This window comes from Canis lupus, chromosome 37 (genome assembly GCF_048164855.1).
Source record: "Canis lupus baileyi chromosome 37, mCanLup2.hap1, whole genome shotgun sequence".
Lineage (NCBI taxonomy): Eukaryota > Metazoa > Chordata > Mammalia > Carnivora > Canidae > Canis > Canis lupus.
Genome location: NC_132874.1, coordinates 21883203 through 21907028, shown reverse-complemented (window position 1 = coordinate 21907028; position 23826 = coordinate 21883203). Strand labels below are relative to the sequence as shown.

The 23826-nt window shown below is 45.8% G+C and overlaps 1 long non-coding RNA gene across 1 annotated transcript; it reads right to left on the bottom strand.

Annotated features, from left to right (window-relative positions):
• Window positions 1-4452: 4452 nt before the first annotated feature.
• On the bottom strand, window positions 4453-22915 carry LOC140626111 (uncharacterized). Its single transcript, XR_012025326.1, has 4 exons — window positions 22358-22915; window positions 21352-21472; window positions 18388-18558; window positions 4453-4716 (listed from the first exon to the last, which is right to left on the bottom strand). It is a non-coding gene; the product is annotated as an uncharacterized lncRNA (long non-coding RNA).
• Window positions 22916-23826: the final 911 nt, after the last annotated feature.

The following is a 23826-nucleotide window of genomic DNA, read 5'->3' as shown; positions in this document are numbered from 1 at the left end:
GATCAACACTTCCCTGCAGAAGCCGTGGGGAAAATGCTCTCTTATTTCCTCTCAGCATGCCATGCACCACACTGGGGTCCCCATGGAGCTCTCAGTACGCTTTGGTTCTCCTCTCCTGCTGCTGGTGGAATGGAATCATTTGGACAAAATATTCTTTCAGCCTGTATCCCCTGTTATGGGCTAATTTGTGTCCCCCTAAAATTCGTATGTTGAATTCTTAGCCCCCAGTACTTCAGGATGTGACCTTATTTGGAAATAGAGCTGTTGTCAATGTAATGGGTTAAGATGAGGTCATCTGGGTGGGCCCTAACCCTATGCAACTGGTGTCCTTATAAAAGGAAATGTAGACACAGCGACATGCAGAGTGTGGACACATCCTCCACACAAGGAGGCACCGGGTGAAGGCGGAGTGACCACCATGAGCCAAGGAGCCACCAGAAGCTTGGAGAGAGGCCCAGAACAGACCCTTCCAGCATCTTCCCAGGGAGCATGGCCTTGCTGACACTCTGATCTCAGACCTCAGGTCTCTGGAAGTGTGAGGCAAGGGATTTCTGTTGTGTAAACTCCCTGGCCTCAGATTTTGTGGCACTTTGTCAGGGCAGCCCCAGCAAATGAAAATGGCCTCCTTTCCCTCAGCCCATCCTTCCTCCTTCCTTCCCTTCCAGGGACAAAAATGAAAGCCTTCCAAATCCAATGAGTGCTCTGTCATGGTCTATCGGGTGGAACGGTGCCCAGGGCCTCCCCCAGGGCCCTGTGCAATCTGTGACTCAGTGAAGTTACTCAGTGAACCAGTCACGGTCCAACCACCGCGGCTTTCTGGTCGGTCACATGTGGCGAGTCATATGTAAACCCTTCCACCTGTTGCCTAAATGCCTGTGCCTGGTAAGAATCTGCATATGCCTTCATGGAGTGGGTATTTATCCCTTATGCCATAAAAACACACACACACAAAAAAACCATTATGTGATATGAGTAAGAACAAACCTCAAGTACTGTATTTATTATACCATGAAAGTGCTGGAACGTGAAAGAGGCCCCAAAAGTGGGTTCTAACCAGTTAGAAACACGGCTCCTCTCTCTGCAGAAGTCCAGGCTGCCACGGGGCCTTGCTTGTCAGGTTCCTCTTTGTCATGGACTGAACGTTGTGTCCTCTTCAGGTTCCTATGTTGAAGTCCTACCCCAATGTGATGGTGTTGGGAGGTGGAGCCACTGGGAGACAATTAGGTTTAGATGTGGTCATTAGGGTAGGGCCCCATGATGGGATTAGTGAGTGTCCTTGGAAGAAGAGGAAGAGAGAGGGACACCTGGGTGGCTCAGCGGTGGAGCGTCTGCCATTGGTTCAGGTCATGATCCCGGATCCTGGGATCAAGTCCCATGTCGGGCTCCTCACAGAGAGCCTGCTTCTCCCTCTTTCTATGTCTCTGCCTCTCTCTGTGTGTCTCATGAACACATAAATAAAATCTTTAAAAGAGAGAGAAGAGGAAGAGAAACCAGAGCAATTTCTCTGTCATGTGAGTACACAGCAATAAGGTGACCAGCTAGTAGGACCTTAATCTTAAACTTCCCAGCCTCCCTCTGGAACAAGGAGAACTAAAGGTCTGTTGTTCAGGCTGCCCACTCTATGGTATTTTGTTGTGTGACAGCTTGAGTGACTAAGACAATCTTCTTGCCCTGTCAGCCTTTATCTTACCACTGTATCACACCCTCGGTTTCGAAAGGATTTGGTCACATTGGCATTCCACCCAGCAGGGGAGAGGAGAGAGGGAAAACACACTCTGTCCCACTGAGGCAGGCTGCACACAGCACTACACACAACACTGTCCCCTGTGCCCCCAGCCAGGAGTTGATCACATGACCATACTCAAAGCAAAGGGGACTAGAGAATACAATCTTATTTTCTGGGCAGACAGTGACCAGGCTAAAAAACTTTATTTCTTTTTCTTTTTCTTTTTCTGAGCTTTTTTTTTTTTTAAGCATAGTTGACACACCATGTTACGTTAGTTTCAGGTGTACAACATCATGATTCAACATCTCTATAAGCTATGCTCTGCTCACGAGGGTAGTTACCATCTGTCACCATACAACACGGTTACAATATCATTGACTATATTCCCTAGGCTGGACCTTTTATTCTCTTAGTTGTTCCGTAAGTGGAAGCCTGTATCTCCCACTCCCCTTCACCCATTTCGCCCATCCCCCACCAACATCCTCTCTGACAACCATCAGTGTGTTCTCTGTATTTATGGGTCTGTTTCTGCTTTTTGCTTGTTTATTTGTTTAGATCCATGTATAAGTGAAATCATATGGTATTTGTTTTTCTCTGTGTTGCTTATTTCACTCAGCATAATACCCCCAGGTCCAGCCATGCCATTGTTGCACATGGCAAGATCTTGTTCCTTCTATATCTGAGTAATATATATATATATATATATATATATATATATATATCACCTCTTCTTTACCCAATTATCCATGGATGGACACTTGGGTTGCTTCCATATCTTGGCTATTGTAAGGAATGCTATGGTAAACACAGGGGTACATGTATCTTTGCAAAGTACTGTTTCTTTGAGTAAATACTCAGTAGTGGAATTACTGGGTCATATAGTATTTCTATTTTTAATTTTTTGAGGAGCCTCCATACTGTTGTCCTTGGTGGCTGCACCAGTTTGCATTCCTGCCAACAGTGTGTGAGAGTTCCTTTTTCTCCACATCCTCATTGACACTTGTTTCTTGTCTTTTATTTTAGCCACTCAGACAGGTGTAACGTGATACCTTATTGTGTTTTTGATTTGCATTTCCCTGATGATGAGTGATGTTGAGCATTTTTTCATGTGTCTATTGGCCATCTGTATGTCCTCTTTAGAAAAATGTCTATTTGAGCCTCCTGTCCATTTTTTAATTGGATTATTTGGGTTTTTTGGAAATGTTGGATTTCTATGGGAGAAGGGAAGATGACTTTTTGGGAATAACCTCAGAAACCAAGTAGATGTTTGTAATATGACCTTTTTTTCTAGGGTGGGAGCACCTGAGAAGCACATAGCTTCCCTGGCATTGGGAGAAATCACCGAGCAATGTATTAACTGGGAGAGAAATGGAATCTTGCTCGCACTGTAGGAAATGGAGCCCCTTGGGCAGGATGAACCATTATACCTACTTTTCTCTTGCTCCTACGTTTGTAACTAATGAGCATTTGTCTCTTCTGGGATCCACCTCCAAGTTACCTGTCAGCCAAGAAACTGGCTTGTGGGTATGTTTACTTCCTTTCAGAAGACTGAGAGGGCCCGTGGCTATTCTGAGCTGGGCTGGGTCTGAACATTTGCGTAAGACAACAACTAAATTCACTGTGACCCAGGCACTGTTAGAGGCCATTGAACTCTGCCCAGAAAAGACTGAAGAAAAGCTATCTTGATGTTTTTGTGTCTTCTAGAAATTTAGTAGTGTGAAGAAAGCTCCAGGAAGGAACTCGGAAAGGAGATTCCAGTTTTCATTCTGCCAGTTTCAAGGTTGAGGTCTAGAATCCACAGCTTCCTCATCTATAAAATGAGATGCTGACATTTACTACATAAACCATTAGGTGCTTTCTAAATGCTATGAAATGGAGATTCTAAACATCCTCAAGGCAAGCGGCATGAACTGAATTCCCCTCAGGCTCGGGAAACAGTGGGCATATATGACTTAACATACTTAAGTAAAAAAAGAAACACAGGTGAACTTAACCATTTAGACAGCAAGTTTGTATTCACAGGGTGACCATGAGTAAGGTGATGACTTTATGAAGAAACTCAGATTACAAGTCACCAAGGAGGGCAACCCTCTCGGGTCCCTCCCTCTTTGGGAGCTTTGTACTATGACTCAATAAGCTTTGGTTTACTGCCCATCACTTTGTCTAGTCTACCTCTCTATTCTTTGAATCAGTGTGACCAAGAACCGCAGGCGCCGAAGGAAAAGAAATCCTGCAATGGTGATCTCAGGGTCATGAGACTGAGCCCAGTGTCAGGCTCCAGGCTCAGTGCAGAGTCAGCCTGGAATTCTCTCTCCTTCTCCCTCTGCCCCTCATGCTTGTGCACATGCTCTCTCTCTAAAATAAGTAAATTAAATTTAAATTTTAAAAATCACAAAGGAGAATAGAAGTTTTTGCCATTTAGCACAGAGCCATGAATCCAACGGACAAGGGGTTGGGTCAGGAATTACACTGTGGGGTGAGTGGAACTCAGGTATCCTTGACAATCCCACTGAATGGCTGGGAGTGACCTTCCTGAAACTTCCACCCACCACCACTGCATCACTGCCTAATCTCTGGGTCAGGTTAAGAAGTAGATTGTAACTATCATGACGAAAGGGAAAAATCAGTGTCTATGGTGAAAAAATTAAAATGGAAACCCTCATGATAAGTCATGGGTGTGACAGACACAAGAGTTTACTTAACCTCTAACTTTGTGAAAACGAGCTTTCATTTCAATATCATTCCTAAAACACTGAGGTGATAAAATGTAGGAAACACAGATGATCAACGTAACTGATAATTAAATTTTGAAAACTGTTTGGCAGGGGGAACAAATTGGGTCCTATTTTCAGAATTAGCAGCTAAAAGATGTGAATTACCTATTGATAAAAATCCACTTCATCTGAGTGTTCACCACCATAGCTCTCCCTTTGCTTTGTTTCCATTGCCATCATGTTGTTACAGCGTTGTCCATGTCCAAATAGAAATGTCTGTCAATATCAAATAAAATATATCTTTACGCTCTTTAAATTTTTCAATTACTTTCTTCAGTGTGTTTTGATTAATTTTGTACTTTCCTCCTCAGACTCCTTCCTGTTTTCTTTAAGTTCCAATCGATGATTCACCACCGTCTAGTCCTCTTCTTTTTCCGTATGTAACACAGTGCTGGCACAGAATAGGCACTCAATAAATATTTGATGAACAAATGAATCCATATCAATGCTTCTTAATATTCAGAATAAAGGCCCCTTAGGGATGTGATGAAATCAGTAGATCCTCTCTCCCAGGTAACTGGTCTCACATCATTTTGCATGACAGTTTCAGGGTTCATTGCCCATCCTCTGACCTAAGAGTTCTTCAAACCCCAGACATCACATTAAAGTGTGAGCATTTCTGAAAACACTAAAAACTATTTGCTGATACCTGGTACCTGATATAGGAAGGGAAGATGGTTTCTGATATTAAATTTATGACCCGGTAATTCAAGACACAGTTTCTCACTACTGGTCTCAGAGGCACTGTCTGTAATGAAGAAAGTCTGGAGGAATTGGAACCCGAAGCATCCACAAAACTAATTTAGCATAAATTGCCCAAAGGGAGGCCATCTCTAGGTCTCCTGCCCAGTAAACACTGTCTCTGATTGAAAGCATTGCTGGATGCTGGCATGATGCAGGCATGTGAAGGATGGGGAATGCTCCTTTTACCAGTTTAGCTCTTTCTCAATGAATACTTAAAGTGAGGCAATTTTAGCCCAGATTTGCCTTTGCTTCATGTGTCTCATTGTTATGTAAATGAGTCTTTTAACCCATAGGCTTGGACATTTGTTTGTTTGTTTTCTCCACATTAGGGATATTTGAATGTTTTGACTAATCTTGCTTTAGGGAAAGTGCTGAAAAGTAGGTCATGGTTCTTTCCCTAAATAGAGTTCAAGCAGACAGCTTCCATGCAAACTTTGGTTTCTATCTTATAAACTCAGAAGCCAGGCTTCCTGATAATAGGGGCAATACTTCAGTCTATGCCAGGATTTCTCAACCTTGATACTATTGACATTTTGGGTAGAATATTTCTTGTGCATTGTAGGATGTTTAGCAAGATCCCTGACTTCCATCCAAGATGAGTAATGTCCTCCATTCACCTCCCACTCCCCAACTCCTAGCATTGACAGTCAAAATGTCTCCATGGCTACATGTTCCCCAAGGGGCAAAATTACCCCTAGTTGAGAACCATTGGTCTACACCATGCTTGGTCTTTGAGCACCATAACTGTAAGGTTGAGAAGCACAAGATTTTAAAAGTTCTAGGAGCAAAGCCACTTCCTGGAGATTCACTATGGACAGACCACCAGTAGGTTGTTTTTTCCAAAACATACACACTTCCCACACCTGCTTAGGGTCCTCACTGAGACTATAAAAAGGGAAAGAAAAAGCAACACCTCCTTTGAGGGAGTGGCTAAAGCTTGATGGCCTGGCCATTAATTCACATGAAAATTCATCCTACTAAACTTACAACTAGTCCACAGGAGAGCTTCTCGGCAGAGGAAAGAGGGAGCCCACTGGGCTGCTTGGCAAAGGAGACACAGTCTCTTCAAGGGAAATAGCAATTTACTCCCAGAAGACACAGCACAGCAAAAGGCTTGGGCACAATTGTCATGGGACAGATGGCTCCCATTGCACTTGGAGAGAGAACACAGGTGTGCTGCCCAGAATACATATCATTTGTCAAGCATAACTATGCCAAGGACCAGCTTCCCTAGCATTTCTCAGTGGCCCACTCTAGGGACCCACTATATCATCGTTCCTGCTCCTTCCCCTACCCCTTCCCTCCTATAAAACACACACATACACTCCCAGAAAATTCAGAGAGTAAAACCAACATGCTGCCTTCCTAGAGCCTCCCATCCCAGGAGCACAGGCCCGAGGCCCTGCCAGCCTCGGAACTAAACATCCTCAGACAGGGTTCAAGACCTCCTCACAGTGCACCAAACTCAGCCCCAAATGCCAAAGGCTCGTGAGTTCTGACTTCCCACGGCACATAAAGTACCAAGTGTTTGCCCTGAAGGAAGCCAACCACCAAGGTTAGGGCCAAACCCACAAACACACAAAGATCAATATATTTTAAATCACTTTATTGAGCTCATTACTACAGGCAGCTTTATGCCAGCCCAGGGCGGTTTGCCCAGCTATCAAATCTCATAGACAAAGAGAATTCTCCTTTAACTCTGCGGTCAGGGACCCTGTGACTGCCATCCTCCTAGTCTACCTTCCTACCCAATCCCAGCTCATCTCCCCTTCCCTCTCTCCCCCTTCCCCAACTCAGATCTTTTCCTTCAGGGCCTGTTATGCAACTATGTTAATGGCATAACCAAATCCTTGTGCTGAGCAGTTATTGTGCAAGTCTGGGTAACCTGGGATAAATGTCATCCCTATATTCACGAAGCCCTATGCCAAAGCACTTTAGCAGTATCCTGTGGGGGGGGGGGGGGGATGTGCCCAAATAAAAACTGATTTTGTATTTTCCAAACAAATCGTTCAGGTTGTGGATGTTTGTCATTTCTGATTGATTTCTTTTTTTTTTTTTTTGATTGATTTCTTTATTGGCATCTGGTCCCACCACATTAACTATCTCTGACTCAAAATTTCAAGTGAATAGTGAGCTCTGAATAAGCACTTAGGTATGCTGGAGTAAATTCATCAAGATTATTTATAATGGCAAAAAAATTGGAAGCAACCAGAATGTAAAGTGGAATACAGTAAATAAATTGAATCCATATTCACACAATGGAGTACTATGAGCCATATTCATATTCTCAAAGAACACCTAATCTAATAGAAAATCTAAAAAATTCTATATTGTGGTCCCTTTATATAAAGAGAAATAAAAAGTCATAATAAGGTTTATATTTTAGGGTAGAAATGATATTCTAATGAATGGGTTTAAATTCCCCTTTCTGTACATGTCTACAGCTTTCAGATTCTTCTACTCTATGAACTGATATTACTTTTGCACTCAGAAAAGAAAAAGAAACACTATTTTAAAAAAATTTACCTGATGCGAAAGTGAGGGTAAGCAGAATTCCATGATGAGCCCCAAGATCTCCACTCCCCTAGTGCCCCTGCTCTGTGCAACCCTCTCCCATGGAGGGTTGGCTGGACTCCTGAATATCACCAATGTTGTTATGTTGTCTGGCAAAAGTGAGAATATTTTGCAGATGTAATGAAGTCTCTGGTCAGTTAGCTTTAAATTAATTGGAAGAGAGGTTATCCTGGGTGGGCCTGACCTAAGGAGACGGACCTTGTAAAGGCTGGTCTGGAGACAAGAGAACAGAAGCAGCAGAGATGCTCTCCTCCCTCCAGAGATGCTCTCTTCTCTCCAGAATCCCTGGCTCTGCAACTCAGTCAAGTCACAGGTTCTACCCATTGTGGCCGTAGATGTGACTAGAGAGCGTTTCTGAGCTCTAGAAGAGAGGACAATGGCCAAGAAGGGCACAGAGAGGGAAGAATGAATCAAAGAGAAGCCCAGCCTTTCCGCCCCTTCACTGGTCTTGAAGAAGCAAGCTGCCATCGGTTGTGCAGCAGCAAAGAACTGAACTACACCAACAAACACCTCTACTTGGCATAGGACCCTAGTCCCAGCTGTCACCTTGATTACAGCTTTGTGAGACTCTAAGTATACCTGGACTCCTGACCCATGGAAACTGAGATGATACATGTATATTATTTAAAATTATTATGTTGTGGGATCCCTGGGTGGCGCAGTGGTTTGGCGCCTGCCTTTGGCCCAGGGCGCGATCCTGGAGACCCGGGATCGAATCCCACGTCGGGCTCCCGGTGCATGGAGCCTGCTTCTCCCTCTGCCTGTGTCTCTGCCTCTCTCTCTCTCTCTCTCTCTCTGTGACTATCATAAAAAAAATTTTTTTTTAATTATTATGTTGTGACATCACACAGGAAATTCACAATAGGAAACCAATACAAATATTGTTTAGAAAATACAAAGTAAATCCAGTGCCCTCACCATGACATTGGGACCTGTAGTCATGACTGGGAGCAGCCAGGAGAGCAGGATCCTACTGAGGGTTCAGGAGGAATAAAGGGTACCATCACCTGGTTGTCTTGAAGAGAAATGGAGCAGTGCACCCTTCAGGGTCCCCACATCTCTTATTTATATACTTAACCCCATAATCTAGGCTCTCCCCCAACTCTTTATTAAAACTGTTAAAATTGCCAAAGATGCGCAAATTCCAACCTGGGATGAAGCCTGCTACCTCTCTGTGCCTACACCTGTGACTCCAAGCCTTGTTGATGGAGACAAACGCACACCTCGACAGTCACCATAAAGGCATGACCATCATCCTCAGATGGACACACAGAGCTACCCTAAACTCAGAGCCCTTTCCAATAAGTGTGTTCTCCTCCCTCAACCCCATGACTATCTCAGATCTTCTATAAACTCCTCAAAACTGCCACCCCTCCTCCTCACCCCATTCCTTACCTGGCCACCCACCCTCAGCTCCTACCTGCTTAAATTCAATTGAGAAAATGAAATCTAGCAGTTAAAAGTGCTCTCACTTTCCCATAGCTAATTTACAAAGCCGCTCAAACTGCCCCCTTCTTGTTCATTCCTCCTGCTAAAATGGAGGGAGCACTGCTCTACTTATCAATGGTCAGGCCCTCCTCAGGCGTACCTCTGTGGCACCGTATCTCATTTACACCCCACCCCACCTCAGTCAAACCTCTTTCTCCCCACCTTATTAAGATTGAGCCCTTCTCTGGTCATATTCTCTCCCATGTGATTGCTTCTATTCCTGTGGCTTTAAATACCAACTCAAATACCAATGGCTCCCAAATGTCTATCTGTGGCTCAGGCCTCACTTCTGAGTAATCTTTAAATCCTCCTGCTCCTCTGCCACTCATAACCAGAGTACCTGCTGAGCTATTGTTTCTGTCTCTAAAATGCATTTCATGTATTTGTTCATGACTTTGTTTCTCATGGCCGCAACCCTAGTACACCGCACCCTCAAATCTCTACTGAATCCTTTCTTGAACCTTCTAGATCCAGAAAGCTTCAAGGTTTGCTGCTCATTTGAATCACCTGAGAGCTTCTTAAAATTCCAGGCTGTACCCCAGAACAATTAAATCAGAATGTCTGGGATGCCGGAGACCCAGACATCAGTATTATTTTGCGCTCCCAAGGGATTCCAATCTGCAGCCATACCTGGCAAGCTGTGTTCTGACTGGGCATCCATTGCTGATCCAATCTGATTGGGCAGGATTGCACAAGCCTCCTCCCGTCCATTTTCCCTGTAAGAGCCACCGGGATGAGCCTGACACTCCCTGTTTAAAAGCCCTCAGAGACTCCTGATTTCATGAGGAATAAACTCAAATTCCTACCATGGCCACAGGCCTCAATCTGGCTCCACTCACTCCTCCCACTCACCTTATGCTGCTCTTCCTTCTCTCTCAACACCCCACACTCTCTGCCTGCCATTCCTGCAGCACACCTTGCTTCCATGTCAGAGCCCTCAGGCCCGCTCCTCCCTCTGTCTGCGGGGAAAGTAGGCTTGCTTATCCTTTGCCTCCCCAAAAAACCCTTTGCTGACCCATCACCATCTGTCCCTACCAGCTATTTTCTCCCAAAGCCCCGCACTTTTTCTCAGTACCATATCTCACCAATAGCAATCATATATGTCTGCTTCCTGGTTCATTATCCCTCTCCAATAGTTTGTGAGCTCCAGGAGAGCAGAGGCATGTGTGTTTTGTCACCACTGTATACCTAGCATGGTGGCTGGCACAAAGTAGAAATGCTCACACACACACAAAAAAAGGTGAATAGCTGAATTAAGGGGGGAACAATGGTAGAAAATGAAAACATATTTAATCCAACACAGGAGGATATTAATCTCAGACCTACAAGGACCCTTAACATCCACAAGAGATTCACTAGAGACTTTCAAAAACGCTCAGAGACTTGAGTATGGTTCTAACATGTAATTTTCTCCATTTCCTAATCTACAACATTGTTTCTCACGGGGTCTTTATGAGACCAAAATCATGCTTTGTGTTGAATGAATTATTTCAATGTGGAAGCTCACTTAATAGCTCAGGCGACTTGTTCCCACACTGACAACACACTCCCTCATATTTGCCCTTGTGCCTTTGCAAAATTACAGATTAGTACGTGCCAAGGACCTGCCTATTCATTCAAGTGCTGCCAAAACTGCAAATGTTAAATCTGAGATCACCAAGGATCCACCATATTTGATTCCTGAATCCCAGCCTCCTTTGTCCTTGCTGTTCTATCTGGAGTGACTTTCTCTCTTGTTAGCCTAGTTAACCCGAATTCTTTCTGATTCAGCTCAAAGGTCATCTCTCAAACCAACCATTCTTCACCTCCTCCCTTGCACTGGGCCTCCCCAGCAGTGCCTTCATGGATTCCCATAGGTCTTTGTGTACCACCCTCAGTGTTCATCAAACTATCTTGTCCTTATTTCCTAACTGCTCTGTCTCCCTCACTGGACTGGGAGTCATGGACGATGACTGTGACCAAATCATGTTCAACCACTGACACTTTGGAAATATATTAGTTTGCTCTAACTGTCATAACAAAATACCAAGGACTTGGGGGGCATGAGCAACAAATTTATTTGCTCAGTTCTGGAGGCTGGAATTTCAAGATCAAGGTGTCAGCAGGGTTGGTTTCTCCAGAGGCCTCTCTTCTTGCCTTATAGATGGTGTCTTCTCCCTGTGTCCTTACATGGTCTTCTTGAACACATACTCTTGGTGTCTCTGAGTGCCCACATTTCCTCTTAATGTGAGGATCCAGTCATGTTGAGTTAAGGCCCACCTAATGACCTCACTTTAACTTAATTACCTTCTTTTTAATAAATAGTTATTTTAGAGAGAGAGTGTACACATGAACAGAGGAAGGAACAGAGGAGGGAGAAGGAAGGGGAAAGAATCTCAAGTAGACTCCATACTGGGCTTAGAGCCTGACATGGGGCTTGATCCCATGACCCCAAGACCATGACCTGAGCTGAAACCAAGATTTGGAATCTTAACAGACTGAACTTCTCAGGCACCCCTAACATAATTATCTTTTTAAAAGACCCTGTCTCCAAATACAGCTGTATTCTGAAGTACGACTGGTTAGGACTTCAACATATGAATTTGGGGAGTCATAATCCAGTCCACAATAGGAAGTGATTGATTAGGAGATGTAAATAAGTGTTTCTCTTGTAATCAGAAAGAAGAGAAAAGAGGGATAGAGGATAATGGAGAATGAGAAGAGGCACAGATCTACCAATTAGTTAGACCAGTCTAATTGGTGGTTCAGTGATCTCAATCTTGGAAGTTACATGGAAGGAAGCTGGGCTTATACTACTCTCCAGGTGGCCAGATACCGTACGAAGTAGTGTCTCTGGTCTTTTAAATGCCCACCAACTACCTTGGACAAGTTATTCTGTCCCTCTGTTTCCTCATCTGCAAAACAACGATAAGAAAAGTATCCAACTAGAAGGTTGTCTGGAGGCCCAATGCATATAGATGCCTGACAAAGTATGTGATAGATACATCATCATTTACTTGCTGCAGCCCAGACACTGCTATCATTGTGGCCGCTACTACTTTGTGGCTCATTAAGCAGATAAAATAAATGGATACACATACTACAGCATATCATCTAGCTGGATTTTTGAAAGGACGTCTTCAGTGCTTGGTAAAATAGAAACGTTATTAACTTGCTATGATTTAGAAATGCACACCACAAAATAGTTGCTGGAAAAAGTTTTAAATCCACATTAGGGGATCCCTGGGTGGCTCAGAGGTTCAGCTCCTGCCTTTGGCCCAGGGCATGATCCTAGAATCCCGGGACTGAGTCCCGCGTCGGGCTCCCTGCATGGAGCCTGCTTCTCCCTCTGCCTGTGTCTCTGCCTTTCTCTCTCTCTCTTTCTATGTCTATCATGAATAAATAAATAAAATCTAAAAAAAAAATCCACATTAAAAGTCAAATATTAGGAAAAGAGCAAAGAAGAAAACCACTATTGAAAGCTACTCCTTTCCACCAGTTGACCTTTCCTCGTACACATATTCCTCTATGAGAGCTGAGATAACAGAGCCACTCTGGAACTTTCCTTCCCTGCTGGTCTGTAGAGGAAAGGCAGTACCTGCGAAGGCTTGATTTGCCACAGCTAAAGCCATCTTAAGCCTCCTCGGGAACCCTGGTGGCACAGATGGTGTTCTCATGCTGTTGATGTCCCCTTCTGGACTCATGATTTCTCCCTTTAAAATAACTACTTCTAGTGTTAGAGGGATCAGCAGCATTGCAGCTCATGTGACAGAAGCTGTCATTATCACATGCACAGAGCGGTAGGCCACTATGTGTGGCCTCGGCCAAAGGTGCATGCTCACCCTCACCTTGGTCACCCGAGGGCAGCCGTGAAATATCCCTTTCCTGAGGAACAGGTGGGGAATATTTCCCATCTGCTGGCTGTGCTCAGGGAGAGGACCTCAGAACAACCATGGGAAGGGAATCCCTATTTCTGTGGCTCAGCCAAGTCACAGGTTCTGCCCTTGTCCCATCCTAGGAATGGCTGGAAGAGCCTTCTTGGGGGAAGTGGGGACCAAAAGGCCAAGAAGGGCACACAGAGAGAGAAGAATGAATCACCAGGAGGCCTAACCTTTCTGTACCTTCACTAACCCCCCAGATTAGTAACTCATCTGATGCTGCCCACTGACCTACCCTGAAAGGGATGGACTCACAGAGAGGTAGGTGACAGCAGCCTCAGGCCACTAGTCAGGGGAACCTGAAAGTGTCCTTCCCCTGACTAACACTCCTGCCATTAAAACCTCACAAGGCACTGAGGCCCTAAGGTTCACTGTCCAGACTGTGATGCCAGACCACGGGAGTGTGAGGTCCAGGTGCTGCACGTACCAGCCACCCAAATTAGCATGTCTCCCTACCTCCTGACACCTGCTGTTGTCATCTGTGCTCTGTGTTGAAAATCACTTACTTCATTGGTTTGTGAGGTTAAAATGATGAGGATGAAAAGAGCTGATTATGCAAAGCACTTGGAATCTTCTTGGGACACAGTAAATGGCATCAGGTGTCATGGCCTTTGGGCGTTGTCCTAGTCAAATACCATAGACTGGGTGGTTTAGGCAATAGCAATTAATTTCTCTCAATTCTGGAGGCTGGGAAGTAAGAGCAAAGCTCCAGTCAGTTAAGTTCCTGGCGAAGACTCTTTCTGGATTGTAGATGGCCACCTTCTCGTGTGCGCTCACACGGTGCAGAGAGAAAGGGCTCGGATCTTTTCCTCTGCTTCTATGAGCACAGCTCTGTCAAAGTAGGGTCCCTCCCTCATGACCTCATTTGAACTTGCTTCCCAGGGACCCCACCTCCAAATATCTTCATACTGAGGGCTAGGGCTTCAAGATACGAATTTGGGGGCAAGGCGACACAAGTATGCAGACCAAAGCAGGCCAATTGCATTTGCCCCTGGTTAGGGCTTATATTCCCCAGAGAGATAACCTCTTCGGTCTGCAGCAGGATTGATCTTCTCTGATTACCACATTCATGATAATCAATTGCTAGACACCTTCTTTTGATGAGAGCACTTTCTCAGGCTCCATCACCAGGCCCCTGCTTTGAAATGTCCCTCTTTCTCGTTTCCGTGGTTCCTGTCTTGGTGGTTTATGCTTGGAATCTCTCTGGCCTTGGCCCCTCTCTAAGAACAATGTGCTCAGCTTGTCACTTGATTTCACTTCTGAGATCCTGCCTCTTGAGTGGACCCTTTTGCTCTGTGCTCTGCAGCATGGATAACTTGTGAGCTCCATGGTGGATACACCACTGGCTTGGTTGGGGGGACTCTGACAGCCAGAGAGCTGGGACCTGAAGTGAGTAGGACATGGGATGGGGTCAGTGGTAATTGGCAGGTAGGGAGATAGGAAAAGATGTGGGCTTAGTTTTAGGTCTGTGTTATAGAGAAATAAAGACCGCCTAAAAGAAGGCATAAGGAAATATGATAATAAAAATAAGGAGATATTAAATAATGCAGCTTTTTATAATTTCTCTCCTCCAAACTGAGTTTAGGTATACTCAGAGATTCACATCCAGGCCCCTTCTAGCAGGTAGGCAATGCATATTGCCTTTTTACAGATGAGCACTCGAGATTGGGCAAAGTAGGGGCCACTCTTCCTCCTGGGACTCAGGCCTTTAATTTCTGGAGCTCAGCAAGGAGGGAGCCATGCATATGTACAGTGTAAGGGCAGGTGCCCCCTCTGTGCCTGCCTGGTCTGTCTCTTGCAATGTAGCCTCTAATAGCTCATGTTCTCTCCCAGGCCTGCCTTCCTTTCACTTAGCTGGCGCCCAGAACCTGACTGCTCCACTCGACTCATAGTCCTAGGAATCCACGGATCCAGAGTATGCTGAGAAATGACTGGAATTTGCATGGCATTTGTTCTGGTACTCCTCAGTCAGCTGCAGCTGATAACCAGAGACCCCAGCCTACTTCATGGAGATGCAGTGAACAAAAAAGGTCCTAGAGAACGCCGTTCACACCCATGTGCTCACACACATGCTCACAGTGTTGTAAGTGAATCGAGTTGTGTTCCTTATCTCTGCGATGGTTTTGCAGTTGCATACTCCCTGCCCTCCCTCTGCCTGCCTATTCATGGATAAACCAGGGAAGAAGGCACAGTTCACTACTTAATGGGCTGCAATTGTACTTCCAGATCCAAGGGAAGTGTGCCCTTGTATTTCTGTGCTTGCAGACAGAGTACTGTCTCCCGCCACCCGTTGTCTTATTCACTGTGGAGATGACCACACACACACACACACACACACACACCGCTGGTTTCTTTGTGGTGACACGCATGTCAGTTTATTAAATGTGAAATGGAGGGAGGGATAGGGAACATTTTATTCTTAACGCATGAATGGTGGAAGCTCATTTTATATCCCCCCGAATCCTGATTATAGGATTCTTAGTGGAGACAAAACAATGGTTTCCAAATTAAGGACTCGGCAGTAATTGCCCTCAGTAGAAAAATTTGGGGCTTCAGAAGATGAAGAAGCAGGAGGAGGAGGTGGAGGAGAAGGAAGAAAAAGAGGGAAAACAGAGAGGTGGGAAAAGAAAGAGGGTCAGGAGAACATGGACTGAAGCATTCAGGTAGCTGGAGACATGGGCTGGAAGAAGTCGGAGACTTCTCGAAAATGGCAGGCCCCTGGCAGTAGCGAGAGCCCGAGGTGCCGCACTCGCGAGCTGTCCCAGGTGCTGGAGGAGTGAGAGGGGAGCTGTGATCTGTGGGATCCTCCTGCCAGGGGAACACGGTGTGCATTCCACATGATGGCCTGATGGAGGGGGGCTGGCCACTGAGGCCACAGCGCTCAGGACCTGCAACTCAGGACCACCCCCCCTCACCCCTCACCCCCAGCTCCTGCTGCCTGTTCATCCCACAGTGACAGGGGCAAGCACGTCTGGCTCTCGGCTGTAGCGAAGATGGAGACAACCTCATTCTTGCTGGTGGGTCCCAGGGCTGTGCTGGAAAGTTCACTTGAAAGAAACATGATCTGAGAGGAAAAAAGCACCAAGGAAGGAAAGAAACCCTCCTTCTCTCCACTGATCACTTCCTTAGATCATCTGCGCACTTGCCACAGGGATTTTTCCCTGGCAGGTTTGAGGGTGAAAGGGGAAATGGATGGGATCCTACCTGGACTACAGCTACTGGAGCAGAAGAACCCCCCCCACCTCTACGCCTCCCCAAACCTCCCCATCCATCCTCCACAGTAAGACATTCCCTTCTTCTCTCTCTCTCTCCATCTCTGTCTTTCCCTCTGTCTCTCCTTGCCTCTGTTTCTTCTCTTTCTCAGTTTCTCACTTTTTTCTATCTCTCTTTCTCTTTGTCTCTGTCTCTCTCCCCTTCTTATATAAATGATGCTACTATAATTCAAGAGACAGGAGACCCCCTCCCCAGACTGCTGGCTAGCTGGCTGGCTGTTCAGATGTTGCTCTCCTCTATCCTCCATGCTGTGCCGAGCACTAATTGAAACCCCTGAAGAGCTGAGCTGGCCTTATAATGCAACGACTATTTGAGGAGATGCATCATCTTTTAGCATTTTAAATAGGTTGATCTGTGTCAATACATGAAGAGAACAGTCACTCTTGTCCTTTCAGAAGGAAAATGTGGTTATATTTCACTGGCAAGCTGCCCCACTGGCAGCTTGGACATCAGTGTGACTCAGTGATTCATGCAAGTCATGCCAGTCACAGCGCTGGGGACAGGCACAGCCATACCCTATTTCCAGGTTCAGGCACACCAATCCTTAAACCACAGAAACAGACAAAATGGCCCCAGGGCAGAAGGAGAAGGGTCCTAAAAAAGGCTATCCCTCAGGTCTCTGACTCTCTCTCAGTGATGATGATGGGACAATGAAGGAGGGCTCTGGTGGGATGAGAGTCCAGCCCAGAGAAGCAGCAAGACTCTTCACCCTTCAGGAATCTACCTGGATACTGCTAGCTGGCCAGTTCATTTCCCAACGGGGAGGAAATGCTTCTGGGTAAGAGTGTGGCCAACTCCAGGACCCTTCCCCGGGGTAGATTCTACTGGTCTCATCATTTAGGAAAACATGTTTTCTAAAAAGGGCAAACAGCAAGATTCCTACTCCAACTATCACTCTTTTTGCCATCAGGGATGGTCATTAGGCAGAGAGAACTTGGGGACAGGATCCCTGCAGGTGTGGATTGGTTTCCCTAGGAGTTATAAGTGTAGCATGGAGCTGTTGTAGCTCAGCAATGAGGACCCACTAGAAATCACCCCTATTTCCAGGCTAGAGACCTGACACCCCAGCTTCCAGCACTACCTGGGCTGACCACACTCTCCTGGTTGTCACCCACTGAAGCTGGAGCTTAAGGAAAGGGGAGACTGGAGGAAAGGGGTGACTATATGCAGCTACCTCTGAGTATAACCACAATGCCTCCATGCCTTTTCATCCTGTTGGATACTGGGCAATAAAAGGGAGCCAGGGCATCTAAACATGCTCACAAAATGCTTCCATGTAAATCCATCAGTGGGAAACCCTTCTGACCTATGTGTTCTTTACCAGGACAAAAGCTGAGATTATAAAGTGCCTTCAGCTTTGTGTCCTTGGCTTGATCAGATCCCCTCTGAATTGAGGCACCATTAGTGAGGAGTAGGGAGTAGAGAGAAAAGGTCCTTGGGGAAAGCTACACCTTAGGAGAGAGTAGGCCCCTGGTTTACCAAGAGTCTGGACCCCTGGGACCAAGGGAGGCGAGGGACAGGTAGGAGGGCCCAAACCACCAAGGGCTCCAGTGGTGGCTAGGATGTTACCCTGAGAAGCTTGCCTTAGAGAGTTCTGCTCACAAAGCCAGCAACACCAGGCCTAGTTTGAGGGTGGCACACTTCAACCTACCCTCACTCAGACAATGCCTCCTCATGTAGGAAACACCTCATGCTTCACTCCAGGTTGACATGACAATGTAACAGACACCTAGCCTAATCTTCAGGGGAAGAGGGAGAAGTAGACAGACTTCTGGTCTCAGAATTTTCACATTGTATGAGTTAGGGATCCCAGAGAAGTAGAGTCAATAGGATATCCATATATCGTTATATCTATCTATATAGAGAGAGTAGTTTTAAGGAAATGGCTTACATGACTGGGGGCTGGCAAGTCCAAAATTTGCAAAGCAGGCTTGTAGGCTAGAAAATCTGGCAAGAGGTGATACTGCAGTCTTGAATCTGAGAGCAGTGCAGAAGCAGAATTCCCTCTGTAGGGACCTAGGTCTTTTCTCGTAAGGCTTTCAACCGATTGGATGAGGCCCACCTACAATACAAAGGATAATCAGCTTTACCCCATGTGTGCTGATTTAATTATATCTAATAAATACCATCATAGCAATATCTGGACTGGTATTTGACCAAACATTCGGGTACTGTGGCCTAGCCTCATCCACACATAGAATCCATCATCACACATACCTTACGTACACAACTATTCATACATTTCAATATGTTATTGGTCCTAGCGGTTCCTGTGGAATCCTAGATCTTTTTGGAGAAAAAACAATTATAGCAATCAAAATAACAAGAGTGGAAGTGACAAGGTAAACTTGAATGGTTTCAGTAGCAGATGCTATGGGCAAAGATTTGCAAGAGCCCTTGTGGGAGAGGACAATCCTGCACCTCCCAACACACACAAGGGGATAAGGTCTTATCCCATCCTCTTTAACATCACCAGGCAAGGGAGGGGCTGCCCTTCACCCGCCTAAGATAACACCTGCTCATTTTTTTCTTATCCATGACATTTGAGGAGGATTAAAAAACCAGAAATGCCCTACTCAACAACACAGCTTTGCTTTCAATTTCGCCAGTTATGTCAATGGCTTTGATAAACCAGTTAAACGTCATGCATATGTTTGGGGCTTAAACTTTTCAGAATGTTAAAAAATCTCACAGCCAGGCGCCTGGGTGGCTCAATCGGTTAAGTGTCCGACTCTTGATTCCAGCTCAGGTCATGATCTCAAGGTCATGAGATCAAGCTCCTTGTTGGGCTCTGTGGTGAGTGTAGAGTCTGGTTGGGATTCTTACACTCTCTTTCTCTCTCTCTCTCAAATAAATAAGTAAAAAGAAATTTTAAAAAATCTTACAGCAATAATGGATGGTTTATACATTCAATTCAATCCAACAAACACTGAACAGTTAATATGTCAGATGTTATGCTAAGTCATGTGAGGGATGCAAAAGTGAATCAAAATCTCTGCCACCAGGTCACTGACTCCTCCCACACACTCACAAATTGGTCCTGAGAGTACAGGTGACCTTAGAACGTGTCAGGTCATGCCATTCCCCTCACCACTCCTCAACACCTTTGAACAGTTTCCAATGCTATTCACTAAAAGCCAAAGTCCTTACAGAGGCTTCCTGGGTCTATCTGACCTCCTTGACCCACTTTGCTAGCACTAGCTCGAGTCCACTCCACTCCAGCCACAGTGACCCCCCTCTATCCATCACATAGGCTGGGACACTACACACCACGGTTGTGGCACTTCCCATGGTCTTTACTGGACTCATTCGTTCCACAGGAATGAGTTGATCAAGTCCATCCAGGAACTGATGAACCCCATGCTTTCCCCAGATTCTCCTCGAAGCATTTCTATCACATCTTCTTTAGGAAGATGGCTAAGAAACTCAAGCAGTTTCCTCCTCCTCAATGCAAATGGTCCTTCTAAAAAGGCTGGCATAGCTTGTCTTCTTCAGTAGCTCCATGACACCCCTGGGACATTGCTTGATTCCTTTACTCCACAAATCCTTTGTACCAGTCATCCACTGCTGCATAACAAATTACTGCAAACTAAGCAGCTTTAAGCAACACACATTGTCTCCCAGTTTCTGGGCATTAGGGATCTGAGCATGGTCTTCCTGGGTCCCTGCTCAGGGTCACAGGCAAAAATCAAAGTGACAGGCAGCCTGTTCTGTCATCTAGAGGCTTGACGGGGGTAGAATCTGCTTCTACGTTCCCTCAGGTTGTTAGAACCTATTTCCTTGTGGTCATAAGACTGAGAGCATCACACTGCTCACCACCTGCCAGCCAGAGGCTGCTGTCCATTGCTAAGGGCCACTGTGGTTCCTTGGCACGAGCCCTCTGTCAGCAGTCCCAACGCGTAGCTGGTTTCTTCAAGGCCAGCAGGAGAGAGAGATGAGCCATCTAGGGAGACTGAGCGGTAACATAGTCTGGTAATTAACACCCGAGGCACAGTCTCTCAGTTAATGTCAAGTCACAGAACCCACCCACACTCAAGGGGAACAGAGTATGCAAAGTCATAAACACCATAGGAGGGAGTCACGGGGATCACCTTAGAGTCTGTCTGCCATGCCTCTTTTGTGTCTAACTCATTCCAGCCTAGACGATCACTAATTCCAAATTAATGGATGACTCCTAGCATTGAGGATTTAGCCTGCCTGATTTATTTGGGCCAGAGCTTGAGCCTTCCCAGACTTCCCCCAAATCACCAAAAGTCCTGATTTACAGCAACATAGGTGCCGGAGGGTTGGGGGGCATGGCTCTGCGGAAGACAAGGGTGTTCTGTGTTTCCCTAAAGGAAACATGGCCCTGGGAAGGTTAGAGCTAGCTCTTAACCAAGAAGCAACTTTAGCAACCAAATAATACCTAGCTGCTGCTCCCAGAAGCAGCTTCCAAACCCCAACCCAGCTATTTTCCCTGCCACAGCCAAAAAGTGGGGAGCCCTGAGCAACAAGACGCAGGGATAGTGATGGACAGCCTTCCATATTAATGACCATTAAGTGTCAGAAATTATTTCACCTTGATGGCAGTCTGTTGCTTACCAGTTTATTGCACTTGACCTGATAACTATGAAATGCCCCTCTCATGACAAATGCCTTAGCACCATGCAAATGAAATAAAGAGCTTAGAAGAAAGAACTCCAGCTCACATTCTTTAAATACCCCTGCCTTCCAGCAGCAATCCTGCTAGAGCCCTGCTAAAAGGTGATCCTTCTGAAAACTTAATCACTAGGGCAAGAGCTTTTCTTCTCCCCTTACAATAAATTGTGAATTAAAAAAAGAAAACATGCTGAGCTTTAATTTTAAACAGAGTCACCCTGGGGGTGGTGGAAACACAGCCGGCTTTGACTTTCTGTTTGGCTTCTGGCTGGGAGGACTTGAGGGCTGTCAAAAGTGGGTGTTATTGCTGTCGACCTGGCAAAATCGCATTCTTCTTTCTGTGGAGAAGAGGGGAAAGCTAAAGAGCTCAGGGAATGGCGGGTAGGTTCCCAGAGACAGGCACAGACCTACTGGGGCCCCGGGTCTCAGCTCAACCTCACCAGGGCAGTGGTGGGGAAATCCCACGATTTTCATCAAGGGAAGGGCACCAGGAGGAATGGCCAGCAGGAGCACATGCACGGAACGCTGCGCAGCTCCTGGGGCAAATCTGGGCTCCATCTCCATGTCTTCCCCTTGGAATGCCTTTGGGCAAGACATTCACCTTCACTTGCCTCATCTGTAAAGTGGGAAGAAGAATGTCTGTTCTGTTCACCAAACAGCCTTGATCCTGACCATCAAGGTTAAATGCTTGGTAACCTATAGTGTACTTTGCAATAAGAGGTGATATTACATATTTCTACTATCAAATTAGGGTTTTTCCCTCTTTCCCCCTGTTTTACCTTGTTTCTTCTGTTCTTTCTGTGGATTTCTTTTTTCAAGTCCTAAGTGTAGCTTTTATAAAATTTGGGAAGCAAGATCCCACAACCCTGGAATACTGCTCAGAGAACATTCCTTGCGTGTCTTCTCAAACCAACCTCCCCTTTCTTCCCACGTTACCTTTCTATGATCGGGACTCGGCAGCTGCTATGGGGACATGGGGCTTGGAAAGGAGGGCAAGTGGTCTTAAGCAAGGATAGAGCAATCCACATGGAATGCTGCCTTGGATTATCCCCAGCCCCCATCCATTGCTCTCACAATCTACCCCCAGAAGAGACCCCCCACTCATATGAGACCAGAGAAATGATGACCTTGATGTGTGATAATAGGCCATGTTAGCTCATTAGTGCTGCCAAAACAACATACCTGGACTGAGTGACTTAAACAAGGGAAATCTATTTACTCACAGTTCTGGAGGCTGGAGTCCAAGATCAAGATGTTGGCAGGGTGGTTTCTTCTGAGGCCTCTCTCCTTGGCTTATAGATGCCACCATCTCCGTAACCTCACATGATTTTCCCTGTGTGTGTGTGTGTGTCTGTGTCTTAATCTCCTCTTCTTATAAAGACACCAGTCACATTGGATTAGGGCCCACCCATATGACCTCATTTTGCTTTAATTACTCTTTAAAGCCCGTATCTCCAATTATAGTCATATGCTGAGGCACTGAGTATTAAGGTTTCCGCATATGAATTTGGGGAGAGAAATAATTCAACCCATAACAAAGATACACATGAAGGCGATAGCTCCATAATAGAGACAGTACTAGGTCAGGGGTAAGGGGTACAGGAATGCTTCAGTTTCCTCATCTTTAAAAAAGCTCTTAGAAGGAGTAAATTAGGTCACTATATGCATGTTTGGTATATGGTAGTTGAGTGGGAATTAGAACTCCGGAGAATCTCCCAACTTCTCCTGTTGACAAACTGGTTTTTCTTGCCACTCTCTTACTACCATTATGACCCCAGGGAAGGGAGCCAGACATGTTTAGTAACCAAATAACATAATACTTCAGTGGTGCTCTTTGAAGATTATGACATCTGTAATTGAGATCTTTATCTTTGCAGCAAATGAACTGAGGGCCAGAACTTCTCACCAACAAAAAGTGAGGGAACCTAGTGGGTGGGCCACAGGAGACTGGAGCTGATGAGAGAAGGGGGAAGGCAGGGCTAAGACAGGAAACTGGTGGGATGAGACACATCCCAAGAGAGGTGGAAGCTGCTTGCAGGGCTGCATGAGTTCCAGGCAGCCCTAGAGTCTTCTGGGGAGGACACAAACCTTCACTGAAGGGACCAAAGCCAGACAAAGCAAAAGGGAGGCAGAGCCATGGGGACTCCCAGGGTAGGACCAGAGGGTCCAGGAGGGCAAGGGACCAGGGAGAGGCATCCTTTAGAGCCAGAGAGGGAAGTTCTTCCTTTACTCAAAAGAGTGGGCCCTCTACTCAAAGGGTCCCTGTGGGCTGTGCAGTGGGATCTGCTGTAGGAGGTAGGAGCAGATACAGGGAGCAAGTGAGAGTCACACCTCAGAGCCTCACCCGATTTTATCTCAAGGTGCTCATTGGGTACAGGAGAGTCGAGTGTGTAAGGTCCAAGGCTGACTTCCTCATAACTGTGCCAAGGAGATTGCTCTGTGTGGGCGAGGAGTGAGAATCAGAAAGTGATCTCTGCAAACAGCCATTTATATGCTTTGGATTCTTTGCTTTGCTTTCACTTTCCTCCATTTTCTAATAAGAAAAGTTTAAGAGCACATTTTTTATCTCAACTAAAGAGAAAAGGAAACTTCCTTCATTTCTATTAAGGGCTGGTTAAGGTTACTATGGAGAGGGTGCCAGTCCCCCTTTGGTGACTCCAGAGGTGGGGCCTGGGTCCCAATCAGCATCTGG